Source organism: Atractosteus spatula, chromosome 21 (genome assembly GCF_055471065.1).
Source record: "Atractosteus spatula isolate fAtrSpa1 chromosome 21, fAtrSpa1.hap1, whole genome shotgun sequence".
Classification (NCBI taxonomy): Eukaryota; Metazoa; Chordata; class Actinopteri; order Semionotiformes; family Lepisosteidae; genus Atractosteus; species Atractosteus spatula.
This window is the reverse complement of record NC_142726.1, coordinates 16,528,322-16,555,715: the sequence shown is the minus strand read 5'-3', so window position 1 is coordinate 16,555,715 and position 27,394 is coordinate 16,528,322. Positions and strand designations below refer to the sequence as shown.

At 48.4% G+C, this 27,394-nt stretch overlaps 1 protein-coding gene across 1 annotated transcript in view; it reads right to left on the bottom strand.

Moving 5' to 3' along the window:
* The window catches only part of LOC148817316 (uncharacterized), an 81,755-nt gene that overhangs the window by 29,045 nt on the left and 25,316 nt on the right, over positions 1-27,394 (bottom strand). The gene's annotated exons all lie outside the window — the stretch shown is intronic.

Sequence of the window (27,394 nt, the reverse complement as noted above, 5' to 3'; positions counted from 1 at the left end):
CACTGTCTGGAGTTATGCAAGCAATCCGCTGTGCTTCGTTTCCTTAGAGGGTAGCTTGTGTAAGGCCCTTTTACTACAGAAGTAGACTGGCATACAGTACATTTACAGTACACTCTAGTGTTCATGGGCATCAATAGGAACTGCTTAATGTGCAATATGAAGCTGTTAGCAAATGTTCAAGTGCCAAAACAAAACAGAAAAACAATTGTAAGTTGTTTCCCAAGTGTGCTTTCTAAACGCACTAATTATCCAAATTGAATCAAGGTGTCAAGACCTTGCTAATTCCAGCCAGGGAGGAGATTTGAAGCTAGGCAGAGCTGAGCAGCGAAGCAGTGGGCACTGACTCAAGGACAGAGCTCACGTCTCTGGGCTGCTGCACCTCCACATCTCCGCGGGTGAGCAGGTGGAAGCAGGAGGGCCTCCTCTGAGCACATCTGGGCAACATCTGGCGAGCAGCTCGAGAGCGAGTCTCGCACTCCACTGCTGCCTCAGCGCCCCAGCGATCCCGCTGGCACTGCCACAGTCCCGGCGAGATGCACCAGCAGGCTCAAGGCACGTGCCAGGCTGGACTGATGATGAATCAGGAACGAAAATCAGGCCATTTGCACAAGATTTCCAAATCAAAAGGTGCCACAAAACATACACCATCAGAAACCCAACGCAGTAATTCACTTACAGTTGTAAAATGCTTCTTTTTGCCTCAAGCATCAACTTCTGTGAAGCCGGAGAACAAATGTGTACTAAGAGATCATCACTTAGATCATCACTTGCATATGACTTCCTAATGAGCTGAATCAACATTTAGCCTGAAACATCAAGCCTCCCATTGTAGAAGTAACAATACCATGTGTTCGTACATTCTCACTGATTTGCAGTTCTGAGATGTAATTTAATTTCATAAGCAAGTAAAACAGGAGAGATTCCTTTGAAGTCTAGCTTTTGTAATGAAAGATCAAAGCCAAAGCGCGATTTGCTTGGGAAACATGACAGCGTGATTTAGCCCAGCACAGAGATGACTGCATCCCAAAGTGGTCTGGAAAGAACCCTGGCTTTAACAAGATGGTTTTCTCAACACTCACTTGGCACTGGTAAACTGAACTAGCGTAATGCCATATTGCACTACTGCCATCTGCCTCATTTTACCACCTGATTAAACAGTAGACGATTTACAGAGTAAAATGGCACTAGGTAGAACTGCTAGCATGTGTGGTTAGTTCTGTTTTCAGAGACGTAAAGGAGAGAAATGAATTGGGAGGTGGGTGGGGGGGTTTGGAGGTTGGGGTAGTAACACAGACGTGCAGGATGTCAGCTCGTTTTTAATATTGCTTTTCATTTCTGATGCCAGATTACAATTCAGCGTGTGGGCGTGTTGGCTTCAATCAAGGGCAAATAGCACAAAGGCAAGTGTTTGTGAAAGCTCGGAGGCTGAAGCATGCAGCACACAAAGGCTTCTTAATGAATGAGCTTTTTTATTATGAACACAACTCGAGGAATCAGACACAAGTAAAAAATATGGAGCCGTGTTTCACTTAAAAGATATTGAAGAGCAGGACATGATTGTATCTGCCATGTGTTCGACGCCAGTGGGGAAGCAGACCTCAAAACTTTATTACAAAATGGATTGCAGAGGGAAGAGGGGAGTTGCACAGATCAGCCCCGCTCAGCCTCCCAGCTAGCTGCACGGAAATACTGAGCAAAGAGACCAGATCAATACTGACCCCTACCAGCACTCTCTGTTCTCTGACTCTCCTCCTGGCATCGTTATTAAAACGTCAAGGCCTGTTTGCTGTAACAGTGCTCTGGGAACTGCTCCTGAGATGCTTGTCACAGAGTGTCCACTGTGAAAGTTACCACATTCTGATCATGGTGCCAGCGCGGCCCTCTCATAACGTCTGCTGCCTTCATAGCGCACGACAAGCAGAGCACAGCGTGGCAAAGCCAAAAATTCAGTCGCACAAGCATGTCAAACATAACGCTACATTTAACAGTGCGGCCTGGCAGTGGGTAAATAAAAGCATTTGGAAGTACAGTACGCCACGTTATAACTGGAGAGTGGGGATCTTGCAGAACTGCTGACTAGAATGTTTGTTTCCGAAGTGGAGCAGTGCTTTCCTTTCTGAGAGTGGAGAGAAAAATAAAAGGTAAAATTTAAAGCCTAAAAAAGTACCACTGGATCAAAGTTTAATGCATTTTAGAAAACCAGCATCACCCATAAAGGGAGCAGTTAAACATCACAGCCCTGGCTGTGTTCATGTGAAACGGTCACTAGTGTAGGTGACAGTCTGTCAGGCTGCAGGCATGTTTAGCTCTAACTCCTTTGGGTCCATAAATGTGTCTGTAACACTTTACAAGAATTGCCCGTAATTGATGTCTCTTTACTTATGAGCCAGCACAGGATTCTGGCAGTAGTTTGCGTTAGTGCCTCCAGACCACAGCGTTTGATTTTTCACAGTAAGGGCGAAGGGTAATCAATGACATCAGGCACAAGAACACTGCCTTTAGTTTTCTGGCTTTGACATGCCCTCAGAAGACCTCCGGCTCAATTAAAACACAAAACTGCCAGGCTCAGTTTTACAGCTCGGGACACTGGGCTGTACCATTTCTGGCAGCTGTTTCATCGGTATGAAACTGAACCAGATTTTCTATTAATAAAAAGGTCTGTGAGTTAAGAAAAAGAGTCCACATAAAACACATGACACATGAGGAAAAAAGGACCATCATCTGTGGGGCTGATGAGCAGGACTTCACCCACAGCAGTGAAGCAAATGTACAAACACGATTTACATTAACTGCTAATGGATTATTCATTCCTCACACCTGAATCATCAGGAGGCCCAACGGATGACACACTGAGGTGACGGCTTTTGTAGGTTACAATATAAATTGCAATTTCTCTCAAATGAAAAACAAGCTAACAGAAAAACAAAATGATTCAGATGATGTCAGGAAACAGGACAGAACAATGCGGATGTCCTGTTATAACACCAGAGCCTGTGTGAGACAACACGCATCGGATATTTTGCACCGGTCTGCTCCTATACAATAACAGCATCAAGCTGACATGTGAAACATGCTCTGTGTTTGTAGCTGGAGCCAGCTCACCTGCCAGGTCTGCATTAGTGAATGTTTTCAGATTGTAAAGCCATCTTTACAATCATGAGGCATGAGGACATTTCAGAGAACTAGTACTTCAGTGCGTGTACACAGCACCTTTCACCCCAAAGCACTCTAAAGCATTTGACCCACTGGAGGGGCAGAGGAAGGGACCCACTTCACTAACCACTGAAGAGCTGCCTCCTGCACAGCAGATCGGAGGAGGAGAGAGAAGCTTCTGCAAGGTGGAATAAGGGGAAACTTGAGGGAGGGCCAGATTGCTCAGACCCAGAGTGGAGTTTAGCCAGGAGAACAGAGCCGGGAAATCTGAGTGACCCAGGCTGTCAGGACCCCGGTTTATCATCTCATCCTGAGTCCAAGATCCACTTCCAGGTCCGGGCCAGGCAGCGTGGTTTCTCCCAGGCTGCCCCTTTAAGAAACTCCTGAGAGAGAGCGCCCGTGGCTCCGGGGACATTTTTTATTGATGTGCCTCATTTCCCTCGAACCCCGCCTCCTCTGGCTCGGCGCGGGGCGCTGCCAGGAACCCCAGACCGTGCCGGAAATGAGAAGCGCGGCAGCAGCAGATGATCGGGGCGGGGGATCCGCCGGGCCCTTCGCCCCCGGCTTGGCAGGCAGGCAGGCCCGAGAACTCCCTGGCCCCTCCCGCGCCAGCCCGCCAGCCTGACGCGCACCGGCCCATCTGTTCTCTGGCAGCCCGCTGCACGCCGCCCACACCGGGGACGCCCCCCCCCCCCAGGACTGTGCAGGAGCAGCCCCGCCACCGCAGACCGGCCCAACCACGCCAGGCACAAAATCCTGCGTCACTGCCGTGCTGCACACACACCGCTCTGAAACCACCTCTGGAAAAAGATCGTCAGACTTCAAATCACCCTTTAAAACCATTTCTCAATCTCTTGTTGCAGAACACAACCAGAACTGGAGCACTGACAAATAAATGTCCTTGAACGCACCTCCTCCAATTCTTCCTGTGCCGCAACAGGAATTCAGTGAAGCAAGAGCCAAGACAATCCTGTAATAAGTTGCTTGTACACTTTGCGGGCTGTGTTCTTCAAAGCACTGCCTAAGAGGATAGCGCATTGTCTAATGTAATAAAGCACGCAGCCCATACTCCACGTGTGTACATCTCATTGGTGCTGTTTCTCTGCTTATTGCATTAACAGTAAGGCACGAAAAACTGCAAGCACAGACAGCACAGGCCCGGGTATCTCAGTAGCTGTTGTACGGGATGCCCCTGCCTGCGAATGGCCCCTGAAATTGTTACAAACTCCTGCTGTTGTTTTGTAATGTGTTAATATTCTCAGAACAGCAGGTCCAGCTTTGATGAATTATATAGTAAACGCAGCTCCTCTGTGACAATAACAAGGTGGCCTCACCATACCTACACAGAATTTTAAACAGCAGGTTAATCCAGGGAGCACTAAGCCACTGTTGAGAACACACTCATCCACAGACAACATCACAAGGCCGAGCATCTGCCTCTCACTGCCATCATGTACGCAGACGAAGAATCCAGAGGAAGAAGGAGGATCGACAGCAAATGTCAGACTACAAGAACGGCAAGGGCAAAATCAAGTCCTTATTGCCAGGGAAAATGTAAAGACTCCTGAAGCACGGAGTCCTCGATCACAATATTGGCTCATTGATTTGCACATATGCTCCAGAGGAAACATCGCCATCTACTGGTCGACCAACACCACTTACAGCAGCAGCCAGGTTTTTCTTAGGACTGATCCTAGTACTGCATAAGTCAGGCGTACCGCTAGTACACATCCTACTGATCTTAGTACTATTCCAGTGCTGATGGGGCCCAGCCCTGAGGGCTTCTGAGATCTGCGAAATCAGGCTGCAGGGTGTTACCGCTGCCATCGCAGCTCCATTGCAATCTCTGTGAGGTGCTGTGGATAAGAGGTCGACTGCATGCTTGGTTACAGTTCTACAGGGTTGAGTATTCTTCTTCTGTGCCGTGGCTGCAAAAGCGCAAGGAGAAGCAGGGATGAACCGTGAAACGGGCGCAGGGGTGTCAGACCTGCTGCCGTGCTCAGCGGGCTGGGGTGCGACTGACCGCACTGAGCTGCTGGGCTGCACCTGCGAGAAAGTGGCGCGGGCCGGCCTGCCATCTGTTGGGTCGGGATGCTAGCGGCGTGGCGGGACGGAGAGAGGGGAGAGAGGAGAGGGGGGCGCAGGCCTGGATTCCTCAGACATGCCCACGTGATGATGCCAGGCATGATGGAACTGAAGGCCCGACAGACGGGTGGGCTTGAGGAAGGACATTTCTAAATGGGAATCCTCCCATCCTGCCTTTAATCGCCGTTTTACAAATTCGCAGCTGCGTTCAGTTTTAGGTTTTACTCTTTCAGAAATATCTGTGAACGTGGCCGTCTGCACCTCGGTGCTGCTGCTGGCCACAGAGGTCAGAAAGGAGACTTCTGCTCGTTTCTCTGCTGGTGGCCACTCTCACGGACACTGTACATTTATTTATCTCCATGTACAGTAGCAGGGACACAGTGGGCACCCATTTATGCTGCTGTCTGTCAATGCTCATTAATGTATTTATTAAGGATTCGGCTTAATTGGTCTTCTTGCCGTATGGATTATTTATGAAATGGTCATGCTTGTAGCTATGATATCCTTTAATTACTGGCAGTGCCGCTGTGGGACTGGCGTTGAAGTTAGCCGTCAGCGAGACGGTTTACACAATGTGTCTGGTCTCGCTTGAGTGGCACCGAGGATAATGCCGCAGGATTCTGGGCTAAATAAATAAATCCAAAAATTCGCCGATAAACAGCCTGCCGTTCTGCAGGATTCACCGGTATCGGCTGACAGGACTCCCACAGCTCTCGCAGATGACAGGAGCTGCTACTCCAGGAAGCTCTGAGCTGTGGCTTTTTAAAGCGAAACATCTCCTTTTTTTAAAATGACCCCCGCACCCCGCTCGGAAGGCGACACCTGTCCCATCGAGCCAACAGCCAAAAAGAAAATGCAAACAATCAGAGCTGCAGATTACTCGAGACAGAAAACATCTCTATACAGAACGGCATATCATTGGAAGAATTATTGCTGTCACCTAAACTTTGCTTGAAAAAAAAAAACTACTTGTCATTTCAATGCCTTACACTATGAGTCAGACTAATGTGCAGGCTGATGCCAGCTTGTTAAAATGTTAGCTCATCAGCACTGGCTGCCTTCATAAGCTGGTGCATTTTCTGCAGCTCTTATGTAGAACAAAAGGGCAGTTTCCTTATTGCGTGGGGATTAAATTCTGACTTGCGGGGGCCCAGAGCTGACTTAAATTTGCAGACTCATGATTCTTGAAACGACATGTGTTACTAGCTAGAGCAATGACACTGAAGGGTAGCAGATATTATACAACTGCACAGACTGCAACAGCAGGTGAGGAGGCCTGGCTCCCAGAGCACGCAGGCACTTCCCGAAGAGAAAGGAACAATACAGCTCAATGATTTTTTTTTTTAAAGGGAATTCAGGAACACAGCAGCCGAACAGCTCCTTCTCGCTGCCGAGGCAACGCTGGAAGACTGAGGGGACCCCAGCAGCCCCGCACACCGATGAAACTCAGACGGAGGTCACCCTTTCGCAGAGTCCGGGCTAAAACGAGTGGCCGAGTGCACCCTGCGGACAGGAGTCGCGTACGCGTGTGTGAGGGCCCACCGTGATCCGTTCGGGCGAATGCAGAGGGATCAATGGCAGAGCACAGCGCTGTTTCAGCTGGAGCAGGGAAGAGTCCTGCAGGGCAGCAGGTATGGAGTAAACCCGTTAAATCAGCAGGACAGCAATACTCATCATCCCCACTGACTGCTCAGCCACCATGGGCATTCCTCTACACTGGGGAGCAGGGAGCAATTATTCACCCCCCCCCCAATGAAAATCATCACTTGTCTTGTCACAGTGCCTGCTCCCCAGACAGAAGCCTCAGTGCTGCACCGGAACAGAGGATCCGGGATGCGAGGTGATGTTCCGATACACAAGCACCAACAGGGGAGGACAGCCTGGCTCTGTCAGTACTCAGATGGGGAAGTAAAGTTTTAATGGCTGGCCAGGCAGGTAGCTCTTGTGTGCAGCGACTTAAACAAGTCATCGATGCTGAGTAACATTTATTAGATAGGAGTTAAAATTTATGATGTTGCTTCACGAGAAGATTAACAGGGTAGCAGCGTTAACTGGAGAACGGCAACTCTAAATATACATGCTAATGAAAGCTTTTCCATAAACCCAGCAAGCTCTCCAATTTACAAAATAATAACACAAGCACACACACCGTAGGTGTCAGGCAGTGGCAAATCTGTTGTAAATCGTGGTGCTTAAGCTGCCTGGGTTTTAAAATGAGGCCCGACGATTCATTCCTTAACTTTTTACTTGCATGTGTGGACGCAGTTTTACTCGTGTGGCTTTAGCCCTTTTTAAAATTTCATCACCACTTTCCTGTCACCAGGTGGGGGCCGGACGCTGAACTCAAGACCGCGAGCAGCCCCAGTCTCCCCACACCCCTGCCCCCCTGCTCCCCCTCTCCTCTGTGGAGATGAGTCGGGGTGCCCTGGCAGGGAGGCCACGCCAATTACTGTCCTCTCAGGCCTGTCGGCAGGAGCAGGCAGCCCCGCAGGGAGCCAGGCATGACGTGCAGCTTGATGCAGAGCTCGAAACCCTCGTTCTCTCCCATTAGGCTCCCCTCAGACCACCTGCCTGGCCTGGAAATGAAGCTGCATCCCTCTCCTCCAGGCAGCTCATTAGGGCAGACAACAATTACTGTCTCCTCTGGACAAATCGACAGGACTTCCCACAACAGGCGAGGCATTCGCTGCCCCCCACCCCCCGCAGGCCTGCTGCAGCTCCTCGGCACACAGGAAGGCAGGGAATCAAACAGGCACCCGAATGTAGGCCCGAGGGTGGGCATCTTCCCTGTGGCACTGCGCTGCGGAGTGGCCAGGGAGGAGCAGGCGATCAAAGGAAGAGACAGTCCCTAAGCAGGCCACACAGCTGCACAGCGCAGTGCAGCATGGTAACCAGAGCACGGTCAACCAGCCGAAGCCAAAGAGAAAACATGGCGAAGACTGAGTGGACCGAGGCTTAATCCTCATTTCACTACACCCTGTATTCGCTAGGCTTCACTGAAACATAGTGGCATCACATTGTATTATTAAACAATTCTGAATCAGCCACACCTGGAAATGTAAGATTAACACAAAAAAGTAGAAGATTATTCTCATCTTTCTCGGACACCTTATTGCTCTATACAAATAAGCAATAAGCAATGTTTAATGACAGATGACTGTAAAAAACCTCTCTTTGCAAGCTGGGCAACGCTGTGCAATTTGATCCTGACCCCATGTGTGAACCAGTGTCACTGACCGGTGTGCAATCCTGGTGTCAGGCCCCGTGCAGGAGCAGCTGCATTGCCGACACGTGAAGGCCCCGTGAGTTGACAGGAAAGGCCATGCAGTTCATGTCTTAATAAACCTATCCCAGCATGCCCCATGCTTCACTGGGCATTCCGCAGCTGAGGCAGGGGGGTGAGAAGATTGATCAAAAACCGAACCTTTCTCTTATTCTTTCTTCTTCCCCCGTGACATTTATTTTTCAAGCTCTTCTGTAAACAGAGGAGGGAAAAAATGCACCAAGTTAGCAGCCCCTGAGATCACGCCTAACGTCTCATCCCTTCGTAACGCAGGATCAGAGAACCTGCTGTCACGGCTGTCAGGGAACTGAAATGCAGGAAATTGCACGCGTTATCCTACAACTGCCAAGCTGCATCGAAGAAAACATCTCAGTGACGATCTTGCTGACTCTGTGGAAATGACTTATTAAATCTAAACTTCCGCAGTGGTCATTCCACAAACTGCTGGAAGTCAACAGCCAGCTCGGTCTGAGCTCATCTTCAGTAGAATCCCTCCCCACTCCCAGACTCTCCGCAGCTGAAAACGGATCTGAGCAAGAACGGCACAAATAAACCACTTCCCGGTTTAAAAACTGGTCTGTGAAATAAGGCCTCGATCTGACTTTTTCCCTGAGTACTATTATTCATTTAAAAACGTTAACTAGCTTTCTTGATTTTTTTTAACCATTTGAGTGCAATAAAACAACCATTGTTTATTTTTTATCTGATTTTCATCGGGTAGAATAAATTAGGATGTTCAGCCATCAAGCTGAAGTATATAAAATAAATATAAAGAAATAAATACATAAACATACCAACTAATAAATAAGAAATCACTGAACCCTGTTCGAAATATGGAAGGTTACGGTGTTTAAAATGCATTTAATCCATCAGCTCTGACTCTCCAGAGAGGAAGTGTTTTACCTAGTGTAAGAATTTTTGTTTCAATGATCAGCATTAATTATTATTCCAGAACATTAAGCATGCATATGAAATTTAAATATCAAAGACTGATAAAAGATTGAGGTGATGAACGTTTTTCACAGTCGAGAGAAGGAATCACTTTAAGCCCCCAAACTCTCTGCAACAAAGAGGCAACTGTGCCAAATTAAAAGCACTTTTTTATTTCAGCAGAAAAGTACATCAGGCTTCTGATGTCTCTATAAGCAGAGTACATTAGGTTCTGCTTTACAGGACACGAGTCTTCCAAGCACACGATCATGTTTCGGTAGCACTACTAGAATGAAAATTCTCTGAGAGAGCTTGTTTTTTCCGATCGTTGTCCACCGATCAATTTTAATGATGACAGATTAAAAAAGCAGCACTTGTTGATGCTGAGAAGACTGCACTGTGATGATTATGGCCGGCAGACATGGCTGCTCTCAGACACCTGTGGCAGCCTGGTGAAGCTGTGTTCACCTCAGATGTGCAAGACTACAGCAGTGCTATCCCACCTGCTGTAATGCTGCAGCCCCAAAGGGATGAACCACACAGGGCCAGGTACCAGACTACCCAGAAAACCCAGAAGGTACACCGTGCTAATTCCAGCTCAGACCAGAATGAGTCATATAGCAGAGCGATTTACTATAGCAGTCTGAGTAAATAACTTAATAAGTACACAACAGCTGTAACCCATCAAGGATTTGAACCCACAACCCTCCAGTCTGGAGTCCTAAGAACTTTCCCCCACTGCTGCCACCTTCATAAACAGACCTCCAACACAGTAGTGCTTTCACTAATCACAGGCACGTTTCTACATGTCTGAATTGGAGATGTATATTTTGCTATTAGCAGGGCAACAGAGGAAACAGATATAATTCTGAGCAGCGGGAGAAACAGACTGTTTAAGCCTCTGTGTTTTTTGTGAGGAAATTAGAAAAGAGAAACACAGAAGGCAGAAACTCCAGCTGCCTCCGTTTAAGAATCGCCAGACGGCTTTCGGCCTTTAGCGGCTGGAAAGCGATCAGTATTTAAATGAGGTAGAATCCACAGTTTCAGAAGCAAGATTCAATAAAGTCTTATGAGGGATGAGATAATTTGTGTCAGCAGTAAGGTAAAATAATTTCTAATGTTTTCTTTTAGGGTAGCAAAGAGTAGAGGCCATAAAATGGTGAAATTCATTTTTTATCCAGCGCAGGGTGCCGTGTGAGAAACTGCTGGGTTATTAGTGGCTGGAAAATTAAAACCATCTCCATTTATAACACAGCTCTTCTAAAGATAACTGTTAATGTTCTCCCACAGCAAGTGTACGGAGGAAGAGCAAAGCAGAATTTATGTGTGTAATGGCTGTCGTGTGGGGCATTAAAAGTTACACTAAGCGAGCTTAATTTGTTGCAGATAGATGCAAATGCTTGCAGATTTTTCCGACAATACCTTTTAGTGGATTTATAACTTCAGCACATGTAAAATTAAATGCGCTGGGAAATAAACAATAAGGGTTTTCTTTCTGTGATGCGCTGAGAGTGCTGAAGGTACAGCATATATAGACACTGCACACGGCTCCTCCGCAGACTGATCACGTCCTCTTGTACAGTGTGCCGATTCCAAGCCAGCAGCTGGATGCAGTGTCCTGACGCTGGAACTCTTTCAGGATTTCAGGATTTCCACACGACCCACTTCCCTCTTTAGACATTTATTAGACGGCACTTGAACTCGACTGCAACGTGCGTCTTCAAGCTGCGTAACTGAAGGCATTACAGCAACACACTGCGGAAACAAGTGCTTTTGGTGTGAAGGAGGCAGCAGAGCGAGAATGATGAATACACTAATTGTGGAAGAGAATTGTTAAAAATGTTTTGCAAATTTTCAGTCATTTTTTCCCCATTAGCAGAGGCTTACAGTTGTGTACCACAGACAAAGTGAAGTACGCAAAGTCAAGCACACGATGAAAACGTGGTCAACAGTCAGAAAGGCCCAGCACTAAACTAAGAAAAATATAGTGATCGCTGATCGGCTGTCTCTACTACCGTCAGTTCAGAAACAGTGCTGCTTAATGTCGGAACGACTTTGACCACACTGAGCTTCCACATGTCACTGGGGGAAACACAAAGGACCGGTCTGACCCCCAGCGACACATCAGCAGACAGGGGTGTGTGCGCCTGCGACCTGTGAAGAGCACGAAGCTGCTCCAGTTCTCGAGACCGCGAGGAAGCGGAACTGGCCGAGCCCCGCTGAGCCACAAGGGAGATCACCGCGACGCACACATACCTCCGGGGCTGAGCGCCAGCGCCCGGCGCCCCCTGCAGGGCCACACGGATCCGACCCCCGCAGACAATCGGCCCGAGCTGCCAGACAGAGAGAGAGCACGTGGACCGGGGAGGCAGACCCCCGATTCGGAGCGCTGCTCACATCGGCAGCTTCGCGAAAAAGAGAGGTCAGCCTCTTTAAAAGAAACTTATTTAATATGCACAACTGCACTTTTGAGGATTGGAGGGGAAATTAAGAACAACATCTGTTATGCTTATTTTCGTGATTATTGGATTTAAATGGATCCCCAGGCTCCGGCAGTCTGACGGAAAGGTAGCGCAAGTGACTTGGGAGGCAGGTTTATTAAGAAAACAGCGCATGGTGGTGGTGGTGGGGAGGGGTGAGGGGGAGGAAGATGCAAAAAAAACCCATGATTTGATTAAATACTCAATGTGAGAGCCAGGATGCAGCAGAGAGGACCTCCAGAGCCCAGACAGGAGGAGGACAGGAGCAGGCCCAGGCCTGTGGGACACACAGCGGGGTGGCATGGCTGTGAGTCACACCAGGACACTCCCAGCCCAACGCTCAGAGGAGACGGGGAAGTCTGCGCTGCCGAAGTGAGACCCTTCAAGCGAGGGCATCTCCCGAGAGCAAATATCTTCCTAGTCGCTCCGCTGCGGCCCTGTTTCTAACCCTCACTATAGCCAAACCAGCTAGCGGCGGGTTTGAATGTTTTGATTAATTCGCAATCTATCCAATTACATGCTGAAGGGCCCTGAATGGACCAAACGGCAGCGTGGGAAGGGCCTGGGAGGTCACGACTCCCTGATGAACACCAGCACTGCCTACAGGGAGGGACAGCAGGCTGGCCACTGCAAGAGTGGCTTAGTGCTGCTCCAATGGGCAGGAGGAGGCAGCAAAGCAACAGGGTTCCTGTTTTTCCCCCCACAAAGTCTAGACGTCAAGGCAGCTGCCTGTGAGTGGAGATTAGGCTGAGAAGGGCAGGTGGAATTCCTCGAGGTCGGCTGAGGCGCTCAGAGTGAGGGGCGAGCCGGGCCTGCGTTGAAAAAAGTGCGACTTGCCTCATATGTGGTCAGAGAAGAACACCGGACGCAGCACCGCTGTCTCAGAGCAAGCAGGAAGTGCAAGATCACCAGGGCACCGCGGATCGCCCAGTGTGCCCAGCTCTCTTTCCGGCCCGGAATCTGGGCCGACGCGGGATTGCGCAGCGATCGGCACGTCGGTGTGCGCCGCGGGTGTCTGTACTGGCACTGGATGGGAAAAGTCTGTCTTTGCATAATAATAAAAGAAAAGAGAATTAAGAGATGGAGGCTGGTATTATTTTTACAGCATTATCTCCGTTAATTAGCCAATCATTCCGACAGCAGTGCAAATAATAAAACCCTTACACCGGTAATCCAGTGTCACCGTTCCTGCAGGATAAAGGTCAGGATGGCAGAGCTGGCAGGGGGTTCTAATTTCATTTGCATGCTGGAAAGAACGGGAGCTTTCTGCGGCACCTTCTGATGAACTTGGCATGGAACCGCACATGCGGTTTTGATGAGATGTCAGTTCTGCTCAGGCTTGATCAAACAAGACGAAAATCTATTCCTGCCTCCCCTTTCTCCTCCCCATCACACACACCACTCACTCCCTTCCTCGTCTCTGTGCTCTTGGATGAGCCAGACAGGTCAGGGGAAAGGAAAGGCTGAGTTCCCTTAAACAAATACCAATCACGGGCAGCTCCACGCAGGCACAGCGCGGGGTGGAGGGATTGTGGATGATTTTAAACACAAGCACGCCTTGGGGTCAGGCACAGGGGTGCCAACACACACACACCTCTAACTCTCTCAGTACAGAGAGGGAATTGCATCCTCACATTCACCACAGCTTGTTCCTCCAGCCTCTTCCATTCCCCTTCACTTTGGAGGAGAACCTAGATGAGCTCACTATAGGGGTAGGGCATGATTATAAATGCCCTGGGCTGTGAAAAATGTCCAGTAATCGCCAGCAAACTGTCTGTACTATGTTCCATTTATTAAATTATAGAAACCTTGCTAGAAATGTCTTAATGAGGCAAATTACAGACTGTTTGGCCCATTTCAGATAATTAATAACATATTACACCTGCACTGCTAGCAAACATGATGCTAATCATCCAGGTACTGCAATCATTAACACATCCATGTAGCTGTTCTCATCAATGTGTTCCACTCTCTGTTTCACACTGGGAGATAAAACTACTCATTGCAGATACCTTCCCTTCTGAACATTCACAGCAGTACATTTGCACAGTTTTCATCAAGCTGCCTTTCATGCGCCTCTACCACGATGGTATGGTGTTGTGCTACAAGTCTATGTGCTCTTGCTGAAGCACATCGCAGTTAAATGTGCGCAGTGGACCTCCGTCACTCACTGTGAGAAACGAGCAGGATTATTGTGCTGCCTGTCGAGAGGGTGCTGTTGTAGCGCTCGTTAAACGCAACCCTTTTCCTGACATTACCACAGCCAGAGGGTATTTACCTGCACCGAGCATCGCCGAGCACCTTCAAGAACTGTGCCATCTGCAGAGTGAAACATCAGGCTGGGACTTTAATTAGACAAGATATGGCAGCGGGCTGATTTGTGTTTTATTTAAAGGAATTTGCAACGATTCAGCCCAGAAATATCTCATTAATCTCCATGACAACCTGTAGGAGAATCGATAGCAGGGCAGAGAACAGGCAAGCCAATATTTCTTCTTATTACTCAGAACTGAGAAAAAACAAACGGCAGACAGCAAACAGGATTGAAAACACAAACACGGCGCAGCGCGAGCAGCGAGAGCCAAGACAAATGAATTGCTAAGACTCTGTTAACTGGGGAAGAGTCTCCGCCACCCCCCGGCGGCACAGCCCGGAGCCGGCACTCATCTCCTGCCTTACAGGGGCTTAGTCCAGAGAGCCGCAATAACTGGTAGATCCCACCTGCGGAGAAACCCGGAGCCGTTCGCACGCCTGCTTTATGAAAAACGAATGCCAGCATAGCGACACTCCTTCATGAAAGCAAATAAGGATTTCAAAAACTGTTGAAAAGACATTCGGATGACTGCTGACATTGAATTGTCAAAGCAAACACAAGCCCAATGAGCCAGGTTCTACTGCCAGTTATAATATCCAAAGGTGGCAATGCACAGTAAACCCAGGCTGCTGCGTTTGACCAGACATGTTTCGCCTCATCCTAATGCCTAGCATGTCACTCCCCTGGGCGCCTCACTTCTCCCCGCCTCGGTGTACAGAGCAGGCCTGTGTCGGATTCGTCTCCACCACCTTGGAGAGGTCATTCTTAACGAGCCCCCTGTTCTCCCGGCCCACCAACTGTCTGTGTCTTCTTAAAGCCCACCTCCTCTCCCTGCACACACCTGCAGGAGCAGAGGGCTCAGTTCAAAGCTTCTAGTCCAACAGAACTTGAAAGAAATGACTCCTTCTGTGCCCGACCCCAGCCGACGATGGAGAAACCTGAAGACCACGCGTTCCTACACAAAGGCCAAGCAAACCAACAGTTGAAAACCCCATTTCCACTCCATGCCCAGATAATGGAAACGGGAGAGCTGTCATAATGGCCCTCTTCTCTGTTTAGATAAGGGGATTTCTGCACAAGCTGCGCACAGCTAGAGCACGCGGGGAGATGCCGGGGAAAGACAGCGCTGCCGTAAATCAAACGGCAAAGATCAGTGCCGTGTCCGCGAGAGGCGGTGGGACGCTCCTGCATTATTCCTGCAGCACGCGCCCCCGTGCGCCCCAGCCCTTGACCTCCGGGCCGGTGTGCTCCGAGGGGGAATGAGGAGGGGGGCCGGTGGAGATGAGGAGGTGAGGGGGACGCTCCAGGATGCAGCTATTGCTCTGCAGGAGGAAAGGGGGCAGGCGGGATCAAGCCACTGCCTGGGCAGAGCTCTGTGCCCTTGCTCCCCTGCCCCTGCCCTGCCTAGCACGCTGCCCCGAGTCCGGAGTCTGTACAACACCCCTCGCCCCGACTTCCAGCTGCAATATTTCTTCCTCTGCCCTCAATTAAGGGCAAAGGAAACTTGTTTTTTTACCCACTGTCTCTAGAAGGTGTCAGCTGAGCAATCCCAGTGATTTATTTATGACCGTCAATGTTACTTTTTCTTCCTTTTGTTGTTTCTTTTTCATTTCTTTTTTTTATTTTTTATTAATGGCTTTAATTTACAGTTCAGACCTTGGCGTCTCCAAACCCCCGTGCAGTCGTTTGTTCCTCTTTGCCCCCTGGTGCTTTATCTTCTTTAATTCTGCTTTCTTCAAGGTGGCGTCACGGTTGTCTTTCAGTGCCTTGTGCTACACTGCTTCCACCCAGAGCTGAGCAAGACATAAATGCATCATTTATCTGGCTTCTACTGTCCCCCCCTCCCCCAGACAGAGCAATGTCTGAATTGCAATACAGTGCAGCTGCAAGAGCTGCAGGTTACAGGGGAAGCAGGAGAGCTGCTGTATATGATACCAAACGCCATGCTTTCGCACTTGAAACCTTGACCTTTGCCATTTCCTACTGACAGCAGTGAGCTGGCTGGGTATGTTTTAGAAGAAACTGCAGAGCAATCCTTGGTTCAGAAAGGTCACTTTAATAAGTCAGGCTAAAGTCCAGAAGGGCTGTTTTAGGCTGACTTATACCCATAAGAAGCCACGCACAGAAATGCCCAAGGACATAACAGTAGGGATTATAATGGCAACTGCCCACAGGGATGTTACTGTCCTATGGACAATTTACAGCTCTGAGCATTCTGTCTTCAGATCTGTACGATGATGAAGGCGACAATTAGTAAGTGTTATAGCATTCATCTTCTTTAGTGTTAGAGCACTCAAGATGGCAAATTGTGTAAGTTGTTCTCTCGTGGAAGGGTTGCAGCTTCTGCAAGGACTGATCTGCAGTCACTGCCTCTCACCAGCCTGTCTGCTGTCTGGCATGCTGACAGAGTCAGGACGGAGTTTCGCTCTCCCAAATCCTGGCACACTGTCAGGCCCATCTTAGCAGCCTCAAAGGGATTTAGAATCACTCGAAATTCCCTAACTGGGAAGTTCTGCTTTTGCAGGCATTGAAGAAGAAAATGTGGAAATTACAGCTTTGCAAATAAAAGCTTCTACCTGAACTGAACACCATAGCCCAAAACCCATGCACCAACAAAGATTTTAAAATGACTTCTAACAAATGAAGTGCACCTTCCATTAGCGGAAACTCTGTTTTTGCTTTTACAACTCTGCCTCCTGTATAAGAACAGTGAAAAGTGAGCCACCAGAATCCTGGTGCTGTTGGGGCATTGTTACACCAAGTGCAGAAAAGTGCAATTTGCTAGACAGATTTTAGCTAAATGGTTGAGGAAGACTAATTCAAAGCCGAGTCTTTAATTTGCCTCTCATGCTTGCCTGTGAATGTCTGATGTCAACTGGCGACTGTTAGTTCTATATACAGGTGACTGGGCTCCATGCACCAGGTGGTTGGAGAGCTTCCCTTGGATGCGACTTGGCTGTTCCTCACAGACCTTTGCATAGAAACACCCCACTACCTAGCGGAATGATGAGGATCTGTAATAACAATCCTTGAAAAAGACAGACACCCCATTTCTTTTCTGCCATGGATCCAAGCCACATGTCAAAGGCCTTGCATGGAGTACAACAGGCCACGCTCCTGCGAGCTTGCCGTTGTGCTGTTGAGACATGTGGCCAGGCTCTGTGCAATCCCAGCTCGAGACATCAAAACACAGAACAACGCACTTCAATTCCGGCCTACAGAGCCCGGGGAAAGGAAAAAAGGAATGATGCCCATCGGTTCAGCAGAGCTGGCGACAGACAGGCAGTGCTACACAGCTCTTTGAAAAGGAGTCGTGTTTTATTTGACACGACATGCGACGGGCATGGGTTCCAGCCCCAGCAGAAGAGAGACAATAAATAAAAGATAACAGCAGGTCAGAGGGGGGCCTTCTTTTCCTTTCCCTGTGTGGTTGTGCGGTTGTCCTCTCCAAGGTTTGGGGGTCCCAGCATGTGTGCTGTATCCTTTACCTACAGTACATTCAGGAGGTTGCACTGTTGCAGCACTGAACTGAGCCACACAGCCACCTCTGGCCTGCCAGTACAGCCCGCTGTGTGAATCCCTCTGTGTCAAGAGCAGTGATCTCGCTGCTTGCACCCTCTCATGCCCCAGGGACAGAGAATCAGCATGACGAAGGCCTTAAGAGGACAACAGGAAGTGCAGCTCAGCACAGAAATCCCTGCACTCGTTAAACCAAGCTCTAGGAGGTGAGGAGATTTGAAGTGGGGGGCAGGTACAGACGGGAGTGGTTGCACCTTCGACAATGTGCTGATGAGCCATGGTTCTGAGAGCTAAGCCCACTGCACCCACATGGGTTTCATAGCTGGGAGACGGCAATACCCATTCCCCACTGCCCATGGCCTGTGGCAGCTCAATGTAAACGATGAACTTAAAAACACACGACAGAAAAACGGCGTTGCATAGGAGTAGCTACCAGGCTGTGGTCTGGGTAAAATCAAAATCCGACCCAGTCTTAAGTGACGAAGCTAGCACTCGAACGCGGGTCTGCACGGGTTAGGAGCAAGAAGCCTCCGGAAACTGAACAGCAGTGGCTATGTTATGGGCCATTGACATGATTTGAGCCAGGCCTATGTCAGAGACTATGATAAGCCAATCTGCAATGCAGCATTCATAGTGCAAAGCTGTTCAGCCATTATGGAAGGGGTGTGGCTCTGCCCACCCTGGTGACTGCAGGAATGAAAGTCACAACAGCAGAGGGCAGAGGTCACAGCATGGCTTCCCGGCCTGGCGTCAGGTGCCAGCTTTTATTAAAAGTTTACATCGCCTGGATGCCATGTTGTCTGTGCAGCACCTTCATCTATGGAAAGCTTGCAATCCTGCTTCCGCGAGCCTTGGGAAGCAGTTCTGATATCAATCCTGACCCAATTACTTCACACACCCCGACACAGCGCGCAGTCATGTTTGATTTCATCCACAGCGCATCTCCGAGCATCCCTTTCATTTCTTTCTCCTCCAAATTGGTAAAAAAAAAATAAGAAAAGGGGGGAAAAATAAAGAGCTTCCACAAAGCATTAATATTTCACATGGCTGTGCAATGCACACGCACTGGTTCCGACAGCGCTGGGAAAGCAGGTGTGGAAGAGGGGAAGGAGGCAGGAGAAGGTGGCGTGTGCAGAGCAGGGCACAGCTGTGCGGGGTGCGTGGAGAACGCCAGGGCAGAGGGCAGAGCAGGAGCCGAGAGAGGGGTGTGCAGCAGCACTGCAAGCAACCAGAACAGTTCCATCCTGTCCTCCAGCCTCTGACGAGTCCTCGTCACGTCACGCACTCAGAATCACTGCAGCTCTCCGGCCACACACGCCCTAGCGCACGCCGGCTCTGGCAGGAGAGGCTGTCTCTCTGCCTTGCTGCCCATCACAGATTCCCTACCTGCAGGGCAGGTCTGCTTCCTCCACAGACACTCACTAGCGCACCGAGCGGTGGCACTGTGGCTCAGGATCTGCGCCTGTGGCTGGAAGGTTGCCAGTTCATATCCCGCAGGCCGACAGAGGAATCCTACTCCGTTGGGCCCCTGAGCAAGGCCCTTACCCCCAACTGGTCCAGGGATGCTGTATAAATGGCTGACCCTGCGCTCTGACACCAAGCTTCTCTCCCTGTCTGTGTGTCTCATGGAGAGCAAGCTGGGGAATGTGAAAAGACAAATTCCTAATGCAAGAAATTGTATATGGCCAATAAAGTGATCTTATCTCTTATCTTATATAACACCATCACCTACACTGCTACTGCAACCACCTGGCATAGCAGGACCCACCTGCACACTTCACTGTTGCTACTCATCTGAAACAAATCACATCACAGTTTTCACACTGGCTGGAAGTGCAGACCAGGGTTAAATCTGTTGCTTCACAATCATACAACTCATTTCAGGATATCTGAGATATAAAGGTTGTACAATATGTAGGACAATTACAATCCCCTGTTTTTCTCACTACACACAGATTTGTGAGTCTGACGGTAGGGTTAAAATGTGTTGGTTTTTGCCTACTGTGTTCTGCAGTCCTGTTTCTGCCCACGGTGTCAGTACAACATAGAGGGAAAAGAAAATCTGACTCCCATTGCAAGACGTCTTGACAGACTCCAGCTATTACTGCAAGCTCCAAGCCCACATACAAATTGCAAGCAAAGCACGTGAGAATTTTACATATCTTTAACTAACCTGCCAAACGAAGTTGCCTTTAGTGCAAGAGCCTAGTGTTTTCAAACTCTGACGTGGATCAGACTGCAGTACAAGGGGCCTCTCATCTCCTCCCCGAGCGATGGGCACGTTTGACACCTTTCAGCCCGGTTCTGGACAGTGGTTCTGTCTCCACTTCTAGCCCCATTACCAGCCAAACAAGCACCGCCAGAATTCGACATTACAGTGAGTTCTGCAGGTCAGGCAAAGGAGACGTCAAAAAATAGAAAACAAAAAAAACTCAATTCTCACTTTCTCCCTTCCTTTTTTTAAATGCTGGGGCTTCCAGACTGCAGCCTGCTTAGCTATGAGCTCCACTGAGACTTTGCTCTGGACAGAACTAATGATACAAGCCCTTTCCTGAAACGCACCATTAATTAGCAGGCATCCTGACATTTTCACTATTTGGTCTAGACAGAGGAAGAATAAAGCATACCTGATTTTTTTACCCTCCCTCTCTGGTTCTCTCTCTCTCTCTGGTCTACAGAGGGAATCTTTTATTAAACCGCAGGCACAGCAGCAGTGCTCCCACAGTAAGGCTGAATCCAATGCAATATCTGTGTGGAGAAGAGCTCAATGTGTTTTTTTTTGTGAGCTATTGAGTATTCAGTTGCTGGCTTCAAACAGGTGGAAATGTCACTGATGGCATTATCCAGTCTTACTGTAAAAACACAGCCTTCCCCCCGGAGGAGCACTGCAGTGCAGAGGAGATTCTGATCGCATGCCGGACGTAATAACCTCTGCCAGCCAAGGCACATCCATATCCCTGCTGTGGACATAATACCAGCTGGGGACAGTGATCAGGCCGTGCTTCGATTAGTGCAGTCTAACCCGAATAAATCCGATTCAGTCCCGCGCTGCGCTGCACTGCTCCTCTGAGAATCACACAGTCCAATTTCCTACAGCTGGGCGAAGTTGTGCTTTTTAAAATGCAACAGCGACCCATATTGCTTCCTTTACCAGACACATCCCATCACAAGCGGAGGCCACGGGACGCAGAACTCAAAACATAACCCAGCGACACACCGCCTTAGAAAGTTGTGTGCAGCGCTATAGCAAGCCATTCACGGAAAAGAAGACGCAGGACATTTTTCTCTCAGGGTGTGTTTTAAAAATCTATCCATCACTAGTGGTCAGTTTAGGGGACACACAGGTTGCAGGGGTCTGGCCATCCTGGTGTAGCAAAACAGATGTCGAGAGAGAGGTTAGCCATGTACACGGCCACACAATTCAGAGGAAGCCAATGGCCACTGTGGTCACCGAGCCATGGCTGCTGTGGGTGTTAAGGGACCGTGCTGGACTCCGAGGACAAGGGGAGACAGCAGAACAGGAGGTGCCACTCTGACGCAGCCAAACAAATGCAGACAACCTTGAGAATCTCATTTGTATGCAAACCCCTCCCCCTCCATTGCCTTTTAAAAAGATAAAAAATGGCTACATTATATCTTCTGAAGTTCCATTTAGGAAGTGCCATTATTTTTACTTCTTTTATCCTAACAGAATGACATCTAATCGGGAGAGATGCCGACTGCAGAGGGGTGCGTGCGCTTGTGTGTGGAGCCCAGGCAATGAGAACATGCCAAGGGGTTCCACTGACACACCACTAAACTACAGCATGTCAATTTGGGGTCATAACCATAAATCACAATAAGGAAAATACAGTGAGCCGTAACAAAGTTTTGAAGGGCGTTGAGAGGTACAGGTGAACCCAGGTGATTTCAGCTAGAATGGACACCGATCAGGGAGGTATTATTTCAAGAACATGCTCTCAATTAGATGGCAAGACTTGACTGACTTTTCTTCTCATTTCCTCCTCTGCTTTGAAAGTCAGAAGGACAGCTCTTGGCAACCAGGTTAAAGATAAAAAAAAAACCCTCTGGCCAAGACGCCATCCCCAGAGGAGAATGTGCACTCTGGGACTGAACAGACTCCCAGGCATCCACAGTCACAGAATGGAGTTTTCCTAGTAAATTGAAATTCAATCTCAATCACACACTGAATTATTTTCATCTCTCTCTATTTTCAAAACTCCACCGCAGGCTTTCAAGACATATTGTACCTGAAAGAAACATGAAGAGAATGGTTAGTTTGTAAGCCCTCTACATGCAATAGACTATTTTATGACACTTATACAACAGCTTCTCTGGACTGAGTACAAAAGTCTCACAATAAATTACTTTTATACTGTAGATAAAATGTTTGCATGCCTTGAGGAAGAGGTGCAGCACAGAAATCTTTGGAGGCTGCAATTCTTCATGTGGCACACTGTAAGCTGCCCATGTCCAGACAGATGTTGTGCAGCTGTTAGCAACACTGTGGTTCACCCTGAGGCTACAGTACATTACAAAAGATTAAAGGACCTCACAAACCCAGAACTGCAGGAACAAAAATATCCATGGCCACCTGAAGAATGGGATTTTGTTGCCTGACCACTTCTGATTTTCCCAGGAAAAAAAATCACCTGCCAGATTTCAAAATTCAGAAATGCAATTATTTTCCAAAAAAACATTTTCCTCCAAACTCTCAACCTGAAGTGAAAAGGTGTCCTTCACCAGAAAAATTACCATCTGCTCAACTTCCATGCTTCCTGCATCACATGTAGCACTTCATTCCTTTTGCAACAAAGAGGTCTTTTCAAGAAAAAATACCTGGAACCCCTTGACTGACTTTTTGTGTAACTGAAAAGCTGTATTTGAGCTTCAGTCATCTTGCAGGAGAGCTGGATTCTATCATGTTGTTACTGCTGTAAAGTGGCTGTAATATGGCCTCCTCTCATTTGTAAGTGTTCTTATATTCTTAATTTAAATGACAAATCCATAAACTAAAGTGTGGTTCAATGACCATAATCAACCTAACTCCCTAAAGTCAGAACAAATCATTCTGCAGCTCTGTGCAGCTTAAGAAAGACTGTTATTATTAGAATGGAATTACATTCCAGTATAAATTTAGCAAATTGGATTCAGACCTCATAACAAAATATGTAAAGGCTCTATTTTGCTTTCCTCAATCGATCTTCCTGTCTTGATGACCTCTTTTTCCTGTTGGCAGGTGCTGTATTGTCTACGAACCTGTTGTAACAAGACTCGTTGTACATTAAAACAAGAGCGAAAAGCCACGTACAGTATTTCTTATTGTCACTCCGGTCAGCACCAAGCTTGCAGCTGAGATATGCTGTGCTTTAGCACGGAGGAGCAGCGGGCAGTGCTGGTTTTAGGAACATCAGAGCATTGCAACTGGACCGTGCTAATCAGCACAGGAATGTCACCAGCTGACGCCTTCGTTAGCGCTGGCCCCAGAGGTCAGTCCTCTCCACCTGCTGCCCTGGAAGAGGATCCAGGCACCAATCAGGCGTGACGGATCCGCGGAGCTGACTAAACACGCCAGCGCTCATCTGACAGGACGGCTGACATATGTCGGTTCAGTCTCTCCCCGAGTGACATTTCGGGGAGGCTGAGATGGAGCAGATAGGCTCCAGTGGGCCGCGACAGCCTCTACAATCACACTTTGTAGCATTGATGGAGTCATGGCATTTGGGTCTATTGATCAATGACACAGCAAGTAAAACAAAAGGATAAAAATGCTTTGTGATATTTTGTCAGGTTGAAAGAAAACAGGAGGGGGGTGGGGTTTTTACTTGAGCTTTTTTCTTTTTAAAGCTTAAGCAACAGAACAAGACTTAAGGGAAATAATAATGATAAGAGGAATTGAATGATCTCTCATAAAACGAGCGCCTCTCTCCCTGTAGCCTGGCAGTGGATTGACAAGCTAATTCCGAGCAAGTGCAGTGACAGGTTTAATAAAAGAAGAGATATGTCTCCTTGTTCACACAGATCATTCAAATGCAGAGCAATCTTGATGATTAGATGCAGAGTGGTTCCTTTTCCTGTTGGTTTCCTTTCATACAACATTTGCCATGTTCCCCCATTACAAAGCAATCTCCACTCGGTCTCTCCAGCACTGTTGGCTTGTGGTTGCAGATCAGACACCCACTGCGCTGCACTTTAACAGGCAAAAAAAAAATCCAGCGAGAAGAGCAGCCTGCGCTCCAAAATACCACTCACAGAACACCAAACTTATTACCGTTTTCATGATCTCAGGAGAAGTACGAAGTTAACGAGGGCTCACATTAAAAGCAAGCATGCTCCAGCCTATCTGAACCCAGCCCACTCCAGGCACAGACTCTCTCTCCGGGATGCACAAGGGTGAAAAGCACAGGGCAGAAGAACATCCCTCATATCCGTTTACCGTGGAGCGCACAGAAGTGTGGCAGTGCACAATGGACACATGGAAAGACATCAGGAAACATGGAATCCTGGAAACATGGAGGGAAACCTCTAAGAGGCGAAAGCTGGGGTCTTGCTCTGCTGCTCTGCGGCCCTCAGTTCACGCCCTCAATTTTTTTGTGTGGCCCCGCGACACCAAAGTAACCTACTTCTCAGCACTACAAGGGGCTCTGCTGGCTCCTGTACAAGCTAGTTGTAGCTCATTAAGCTCTAAATACAGCCTCTGCCCCGGCTGTTGTGCTCGGCTGGTCACAATGACATTATTTAAAACGGGGATTACGGACTTAATGGCCCAGTGGGATGACAATTCACCTTATCAGAATTGCTCCAGAGGGACAGGGGCACAATCTCGCACTGCTGGGCACACCTCCACTCTCACTGTGGGACAAGAAGCAGCTCACAATGCATGGCTCTCCCTCTTAATTGCTATTACTATTATTAACATTTTTAATTGAAAAAGGTCACAAACCTGACTAAATCATTCATTTAGAGCATCACGATAGTGAAGTTCACAAATTAACACTGTGACTCCGAATACCCCTTTTGCTCAAATTAAAGTCCACAGAAAAAACACAGCAAACAAAACGGGCAAACAAAGAAAAGGGAGTAATTAAAGGAGACAACTGTGAACAAAATTTGTAGTTTAAACTGGATAATTGCCTCTAACACGATTGAAAGTATCTGAGTCCATCGATCATAGTTGGCTCAAAACAAAGTTCGACATTAATCAATTTTTGTCAATTTTTGGTCTTATATAACCAACTAATTTGGAATAGCCACATCTGTGTTTTCAAGTCCCAGCAGTGAACCCTGTGACCTCACACTGGGGAAGGATGAGTGGAGGTGCATACTGTACCAGTGCCAGCTGAGAGGCATGTCCTTCACCCACAGCACTGCGAGCACCCAGGAAGGCACAGAGGTGCTGTGTTTTACTGAGAGATGAGGGAGCTTACCGGACCATTCCCACTCCTCCAGCCAATTGTGTGGGGGAGCGCTGGTCACAGCCAGCTAGTGACATGACCTGGGACTGAATCCACAATGCCTTGATCCTGCATGAACCTAAGCTCAAGCAAGCTAATCTAAAGAGCCCAGAGAATTCCTCGTGGATCTGTCATCTTAATCAACCGATTAACCACATGGCAATTATTTAATGAGCTAATTGCACTTGTGAGCTCATGCAGCGGTGCAGAACTGCAAGACATACAAGCAGCTGGTTAAGGACGGTAAAGACAAGGAATCTCCAGGCATCACTCTCACACGCCAGGAAGTTTGGACTGGGATACCACAGCCCCCGTAACACGGAATCATTGAGGACTGGCAGGGCGGCCCGAATTCCTCTCGGAGCAGGAGGTGCCACACAGAACTCCACACTAATCGCGCCTGTGGGCTGAGCAGCACCGGGGAGCTGAAGGAGATTACAAAGAGCGAAAAAGAACAACGCAGAAGAAAGAAGGAGAGCTGGCGTGAGGCAAGAGTGCCTGAAGCCTCACCACAGCTGAGGAGACCTGTTCTACTCTGCAGACGTTTTGACCTTTCTTCATTAATCACAGCTGGAGCAACAGCCATTAGTAATAGCTGGCTTCATATGAAAGGCCAGGCGGTCAACAGAACAAGCTAAACGAAGCGGTAAAGAGCGTCAGGATCTGGTAACAGTGCGCAGCGCTAATGAGCGGTAATTGAAAGTCATAGCAGAGGAATGAATCTTTCTGTTTGAAGACCGTTTTAAAGTGGGGTGGAGGTGCAGGGGTGAAGGGAAGGGGCGTAAGAAATTACCAGGTCTCAGCAAGCAGTCTGCAGAACCTCTTTAATGACTGCCATCTAAACACACTGCTCCTGGGCTTTGTTTTTTTTTTTTGCGTGAGCAGAAAACAGCTCGGAATGCAAACCTGCACAAACCGCCCAACGATGGAGGGAGCTTTGTCAGAAGCGGCGAGCCCACAATCGCAACCATGGCAACTTGTGGTTCTCACCTCACCTTGAACTGTTCCAGTGAAATAACATGAAAAGGATGTGTGGAATTAAAAAGAAATATTGCTGAAATGAAGGACGGTATTGTTTGAAAACTGAATTTACGCTAAAAAAAATAATCCACCCCCACCCAACAAATTCCAGCCCCCCCTCCCACCCGTGCCCAGATCTCAGCCTCTGGGCTCCAACTGCACATGTGAGCTGGCTTGAACCACTCTTCACAGAGCCAGGAGCGAGAGGGAGATGGGCTCCACTGTGATACTGCACTTTCAGCCCGTTCCCTCTGAGGGCCTGAAGTCAACACCTCCTGGCTCTGCTGCTGAAAGCAGCCTGGAGATCTCCGTCAGGCCCCCTTCCCAAACAGATCACAGCCCGGGACCCCTACTCCTTGATTCATTTCAAGTTATCAGCTGCAGGCTCTTACATAAACCATAGTATATGTCCTTTTCTGCTTAATTTATACCAATTTTCTAGGTGTAATCCAAGCTTTTTGATTGTGCACATTGGCTTCAAACACTGCGACAAGCTGGAAAGGTCCTGCACTGGAATGTTCAGCATCCAATATCTGGTTTTCCCATTCCACACCTGGAATGACTCACAACTGCTGTGCTCATAATAAGCTGGAGGACTTGCAGATGAACACCACTATAGGAAGGGTTTCGGGGTACTGAAATCAACCTTGTTCGAATGCCTTCCAGCCCTATGGAGCTCTGCATCCCCACATATCCACAGGCTCCAGAAAACAACACAAACAACACACTTGCACAAACCCAGAAGCACACAAAACCGTCAAAGACTCACCACAACCTGAACTAAAACCAAGGCAGCCCCTGTAGGACACTGTCCCACCAATGATTGACAGGCAGGAGAAGGGGAAGGAGTCCTGGGACAGAAGCAACATCTCAAACTACAGTAGCACCTCAGCACTGATCCCCACAAAACTGCCTCCGTTCTCCGGCCTCCCCCAGAGGAGGTGACGAGACATCAGCTGCTGGCGGACTGCACCTGGGAGAAGAAGTCAGCCCCTTCGCTGTTGGAAAACTCGATCTTCCCTCAGAGGGAATGGTGGCTATGAACACCAGGCAGTGTAACTAACGCACTGTAAAGCACGATCACCCAGCTTCCACCGGGCCAAATCCAAACCCACAACCTGGCATCAAAACCTGGATGCGTCACTCTGATGCGGAG